Raw genomic sequence first — 6,949 nt, 5'->3', positions numbered from 1 at the left:
AATCTTACTCTCGCACTCTCACTCTCTCTCTCTCCACACCCTTCATCACTCTTTAAAATATATTTCTTGAGACCAAGTGTCAGGTCACCTATTCTAATATCTTCTTATATGTATCATCATAAAACCATAGATTAAGAAAACGTTCTTGAAACATGTTGACATCATATTGCATTAATGGACAATAGAAATGCAGGTTATTGTTGTACTCAACAGGTCACTGCACTGCAAAGTCCATCATTGTATTCAGAATGTTGAGCTATTTCTGAAAAGGTGTATCCAATTTTAACTTTACTGTGGAAGTTATGGAATGGAATGCAATACTTGTTGTTCTTGCTGGTTGGACATAAAAAGGTTTGACCCAATGATCCAATTAAACACAGGAGCTTCCTGTCTGGTGAGTTAGTTTGAAATAAAATCTAAATCTCAGGTGGTTTAAGGTGGCAACAAGAACGACTATCTTCAGCCAGAGGAATTTGTTTTCACACCACTGTTGCCAGTTTATATAAATCGTTATCATTAGACTACAACGTCAACTTACTAACATTTTACTTACCTTAACCAACATTTCACTTTGGGGTCAGTCTGTGCAATGTCGAGTGATGGGATATAGATCTGTGTCGATAATTTCCCCTCACAAAGTGAATCTTCCGTTTCAATCATGCTTCTGAGATAATTGGCCAGTAGAGACTCCTTGGAGATGCACCACACATTCTATAGGGCTAATGATAGGGTCACGTGGTGCTGAGACAGTGTCCCTAACTCTGCACCAGAAGATCTGGGTTCGAGGCTTACCTGTCCCACAGATATGTCATAACGTGTCTGACAAAAATAATTGAGAGATCGTGATAACATAGTGGTAACTATAACTAGACCCACAACCCACAGCTAATGTAGCTTTGAATTCCACTCATGGCAGATAATAAACTTTAAGAAGGCTCCAGTGGCATAGTCTTTGTATCTCTACCTCTGGACCAGACGTGTGTCATAATGTGCCTGAACTGATCAATTAGAAAATGTCTATAGGGCTAACTGTAAAGACTGTGTCTTCATCTTTCTGCATTTTTGTTTGTGGCCTGCAATGGGAAAATAACTGTTTTAAAAACAAGGATTACTGCTTGCTTTGAAAGCAAGTAACCTGACACTCATTGTAAGCACTGTTTGCACGGCTGCATGTTCAAGCAGTTGGAGGAGATGGTACAGAGGAGCTGGAGTCATAAGTGTGCCCAAATAGAAAATCACCCAGCAACAGGGAGTTGATTGGTCTGTGGATTAGTGACCAATTATCAATGCCAAAGGACTTCTGCCAGCCAACAGCTATATGATTGGATCCCAGATAGCTGAACAGCTTGGCATTGTAAATAAGACAGGGAGAAGCTATCAGATCTCTACCAGCCTCAGTAGCATTGTCTGGTCTCTGAAGTAAAAATCACCTTAGCTCGAATAAAACCAGTTTATTTTTCCTGCATTGTTGAATAAGCCAGAGACTGATGAGAGGACCTCATGGAGTTAACAAGATATAATTTATTGTATTTACCACTAACTGCAGGTTATAGTGAACCAAAAGAATAGAAGGATTGGCCATTAAGCTCTTTGCGTCTGCTCCACTATTCAAAATTATTGCGGCTGATCATCCAACTCAGTCTCTTGTTCCTTTTTTTTCGCCACACCCTTGATCCCTTTAGCCCTAAAAACCATATGCAACACCTTCTTAAAATTATTCAATGTTTTGGCCTCAACTGCTTTCTGTAGCAGAGAATTCCCCAGGCTTACCACTCCCCAAATGAAGAAATCTCTCTTCATCTCAGTCTTAAATAGCCTACTCCATATCCTTTAGACTGTGACCCCTGTTCCGAACTCTCCGGTTATCAGGAATATCCTTCCTGTATTTGCCCTGTCTAGTCCTGTTAGAATTTTATAGATTTCTATAAGATGCCCACTCATTGTTCCAGTGAATGTATTCCTAACTGATCCAGTCTCTCTTCATACGTCAGTCCTGCCATCCCAGATATTAGTCTGGTAAATGACCATTGTACTTCCTTCCATACCCAGAATTTCATTCCTCAGATAAGGAGTCAAAAATTGAATGCAATACTCCAGTTATGGTCTCACCAAGGTCCTGCACAATTGCCACAAGACATCTCTGTTACATTGACATGATGGACATTGTTACAGAGACTTTGAGGAAGATCAGATGTCGAGTCTCAATCCTTCAAGATTCTAAGCTGTCTGACCACAAGTATGCAGGGACAATACATGGTCACATAGAAAAATGGCCTATTAGCCTTTATAGTAAGAGGATTCCAATACAAGGTTGCTACAGTCTTAAATGACTTTGGTGACACTCACAGAATTCTTAGAGAAACCTTGAGAATTCTAAAAGGCATGGACAGTGCAGATGCAAGAAGATGATAATAATGACAGGAGAGTCCAAGTCCAGGAGTGACAGTCTAAGGAATTGTGGTAAATCATTTCGGATTGAGACGAAGAGAAATTTCTTCATTCAGAAGTGGTGAGCCTGTGGAATTTGCTACTGCAGAAAGTGGTCAGGCCAAAATGCTGTCTGATTTCAAGAAGGAAGTGTAGCATCTAGAGCTGAAGGGATGACAGGTTTTGGGGGGAAAGTGGGAACAAGCTATTGAGTTGGATGATTAGCTATGTTCATAATGAATGGAGCAAACTTGAAGCTTCAAATGGCCTACTCTTCCCTCTATTGTCTATATTTCTGAAAGACCATATTACCACATCATTGTGGATGGTGCTCATGGCATTCTGAAGTATTAGTCCTTTCAGACATATCTGCAACAATGAAGTTCACCCCTTACTCCCATCTGCAATCCTTGATTCATGCTTCATCCCATGCCAATTCAGTGGAGTTACTCATTTTAGTGCATCATGTCTTTTTTAAAAAAGGAATCTTTCAAGCAAAGGATTATCAAGACAGCGTGAGTTAAAAACATGCCCATATTAAATGGTGGAGCAGGCTTGACTTGCAGTCTATCTTATTCCTACGTTCCTGTGACCTATGTTCGTTAGCACTCAGCCATTTCAAATGAAGCTGCTCCCACTGCACACAAACACAGACAGAACATCTATTTTGATGGATTATTCCCAATAGCAACACCAGATGGAACAAGAACTTTGGCAGTAAGTCTTTGAATTATGGAATGTCTATTCCATAGTGCAATGATTATGACTGATAGATTAGTACTGAATGTGATTATGTGGTGACCTGTCCTTTCCAGATTTCACTTTGAACCTGTGGCAGGTCCATAAAATTAGGCACCACTTACTTGAAAAAGTGAAATGCACTCACTGAATTTCACAGTAAGTCTACTTATTGAACTGATGCTGACTCTCCAGAAGAGCACCTTTCTTGGATTTTTTTGAATAACTCTTTCTCAAATATTTACAAATTCCCTTTCAAAAGTGTTGAGCAGTTGTGTTTCCACTCCTGCTTTGAGTAGGGCATTCTATGTTTCATTAACTGTCAATGTTCAAAGTATTCTTTGAATCTTTCTCGTGATTAATTTGGTTGTGATGATAAATTGATATCACATCCACTTGAGAAATTATTTTTACTCAGTTCATTTCATGGAAGCCTCTCATTGTTCAACACCTTCAACAGACACTCTATTCGATTCTGTTGTTGTCATACAAATAGCTCTTCCTTTAACAGCAACTTCTTTCAAGGCTTTCCCTTACCAAAAGCTCCCAAATAGTTAGGTGGATGTTTTTGGCTGTTCTTCTTCAGGTTTCCACCTGCAGTGTTTCATACAAAGTCACCACCATTAGGGGAAGAAGGAACACTGCTCTGAAGAGTAACTTCCTTAACTGTTGCAGAAAATTAGGCACAAGAAACACTGGGCAGAATCTCCCTGAAGAATAACGATGCACAAACAACGCATTCCAATTAAGACACTAACTGGCTAGCAGGATCAGGGGATTGAGAAGCATGCCGATGATTACCAGTGGTGGTTAATAGTTAAAAACAAAAAAGGTCACAGTGATTTGGTAGAGAAAAAAAACATTCAATTGTGTGCTAATGATTCCGGTTTTAAAACAAGCATGCCAATTGCAAATCTATGGGGTACTCCTGTGACACAGTGATGGTGCTCCTAGTTCTGGGACAGGAGACTTAGGTTCAAGCCCCATTTACTCCAGAAATGCATCACAGAAACTCTGAACCAGTTGACTAGGAAAATATTTAAGTTGTAGATCTGCAGAATTTGCTGGTTCCTTTATACTGCTTTACTGTTAACTTTACAGCACCTCATGCTCATTATTTTTGAGAACTTGCTGGTTTATGCATAATCATTGACACACTCACTGTGGAACAGTAAGTCCGCCAATTTAAGAGGCTAAAAATCACACAACACCAGGTTATAGTCCAACAGGTTTAATTGGAAGCACACAAGCTTTCAGAGCGACGCTCCTTCATCAGGTGATAGTGGAGGGCTCGATCGTAATACAGAATTTATAGCAAAAATTTGCAGTGGGATGTAACTGAAATTATACATTGAAAAATTGATTGTCTGTTAAGCCTTTCATCTGTTAACAGACAAGGCTTAACAGACAATCAATTTTTCAATGTATAATTCAGTTCATTGCAAATTTTTGCCATAAATTCTGTGTTACGATCGAGCCCTCCACTATCACCTGATGAAGGAGCGTCGCTCCGAAAGCTAGTGTGCTTCCAATTAAACCTGTTGGACTATAACCTGGTGTTGCGTGATTTTTAACTTTGTACACCCCAGTCCAACACTGGCATCTCCAAATTTAAGAGGCTGATGTGATAACTATTAATACAATGTCAATCAATTGCTCTCACCCACAAAGGGAAAACCTGAAGGCATTCCATACCATTCCTGAAGGTAATAGCTTGCTGTTGGATCTTCAAAAGATATTTATTTTGAGATTTTTTTATTATTGCTAGTCCTTTATTTCTTATGTTCCTCTAAAACTTTCTTTCCCTTTTTTTGTTGTTGATTTGACTCTAATTCACTTTATTTCCTTCTCCATTCCCAGTTTTTCAATCTTTAAATTAACCTGTTGGATTAAGGTCTGTTGGTCCTGGTCCAACCTTTCACTGAAGTCTTATATTCACTTCATTTGTGGGCGTCATTGGCTGGCCACCATTGCTTGCCTGTGGCTTAGCTGTCCTTGGTCATTCTCTTTCTATACTATTATTAACTTGCACTTCCAACAAGTGACAGTCTACCTCCGATTAGAATTTGAGGCGTAGGCTAAAATACATGGTGCAAACCCCAAAACACAGCAGGATCCAGCCCAATAATGTGTGTGACATTCTTGGCTGTCTAATGCATATCTTCAGTTTTAATTCCTTTCAATTATGTATTAGGCACAAATCACTGTCCCAGATCAATCACCATAACATCTAATTAGAACTTCTCAAGTACCACAGCCCCTGGACCTAAAGCATGAAACATTTCATGAGGTCTAGAAGAATTTTGTTTTCTGCAAAAAGGGATCAGTTATGGTTTTAATTAATACACAGGGGCAGTGTGCTTTTTTTTTTAAACCCTCTTGGAGTCTCTCTCCATGAAGCTTTGGGAACTGTTCTGTCCAAAGTTGGTGAGATTATCATGAATATATCATTCATAGATCCTGTAGTAGCTAATTACCACTGGATGTATCATGTTATGTTTACTCATTAAGCCATCGGACTCCTGCCATTTAGATTTTGCCTTGTGCGATTGGGATGAGGTGTTCTTCAGAAATTAGATTCTGTGTCATATTACCCATAATTAAAGGTAATACCTCTATAAATAAAGATAAACTAAAGGGCTCTTATGGTACAGTGGTAGAGTCCCTAACACTGAGCTAAGAGATCTGAGCTCAAATCCTACTCTTCCAGAGGAGTATAATAACATCACTGTAGAAACACTGTACTATTAGAAAATGCCTGCATGGAATCAACAGCCAAAAAAAAACAGGGTATTTGATCAAATGCTCTAAACATGGTGATCCAAGATGGAGGACGGGAAAAATTTCTGGCTGTAAGAGCTGCTCCTTTTTTTGAGGTATTTTAAGTGCTGGAGGTGATTTCCTCGAATTCCAGGAGCAACAATTACTGTTTTATACGCTTGTTTTGGAACTTTGGAAAAAAAAAGTCAAAACAACAGCAGTTTAAAAGGGAGAAGGGCAGACAAAGGAAGCACATGGTGAGGACAGTGCAGGAGAGAGAGAGAGAGAACCTGCACAGTTACCGCCTTTGCTGTTTGAATTTGTGTATCGCTGGACATCGGAGTGCAGCTGGGAAAAGTAACAATTCACAACTAATCTTGGAGGAACTGTTGGACGAAGTTCACAGTACAGAATCAGATAAGTTAACTGTTGTTTTAAGTCTGTCCAATAGAAAGGCTGCAGCAGTGAGTACAGTGGATTCTTTCTTGATTATATGTTTTTGGAGATAAGTCTCTTGATTAAATTTAAAATATAAGCCATTACTATTAACTTAACCTGGGGCAGTGTTTGTAGAGGAATAAGACAGAGTTATTTTCTGGGTCTGTAGATTGTGAAGGAGCAAAAATGGCCTTTGCAGTGATGTGTACTTTTTGTCAGATGTGGGAGTTTAAAGAGAGTTTAAGGGTTACTGCGGATTATATCTGCCATAAATGCTGTTGGATGTAAATCTTATCAGATTGAGTGGATCGGATGGAGAGACAGATAGAAGCGATGAAGAATTTGCAACAGCAACATTATGTGATGGATGGCAGTTATAGGAAGGGGGCAAAGTCTCAGATACAGTCACATAGATGGGTTAACTCCAGGAAGGGTAAGAGAGGTAGGCAGCTAGTGCAGGAGTCTTTTGTGGATATACCCATTTCAAACAGTTATGCTATTTTGGAAAATGTAGGGGGTGATGGATTCACAGGGGAACGTAGCACAAACAGCCAAGTTTCTGGTATTGAGACTGGCTCTAATGCAA

Source organism: Chiloscyllium plagiosum, chromosome 35, assembly GCF_004010195.1.
Source record: "Chiloscyllium plagiosum isolate BGI_BamShark_2017 chromosome 35, ASM401019v2, whole genome shotgun sequence".
NCBI classification, from domain to species: domain Eukaryota; kingdom Metazoa; phylum Chordata; class Chondrichthyes; order Orectolobiformes; family Hemiscylliidae; genus Chiloscyllium; species Chiloscyllium plagiosum.
The sequence above is the reverse complement of the archived record's forward strand: the minus strand, read 5'-3'. Positions refer to the sequence as shown.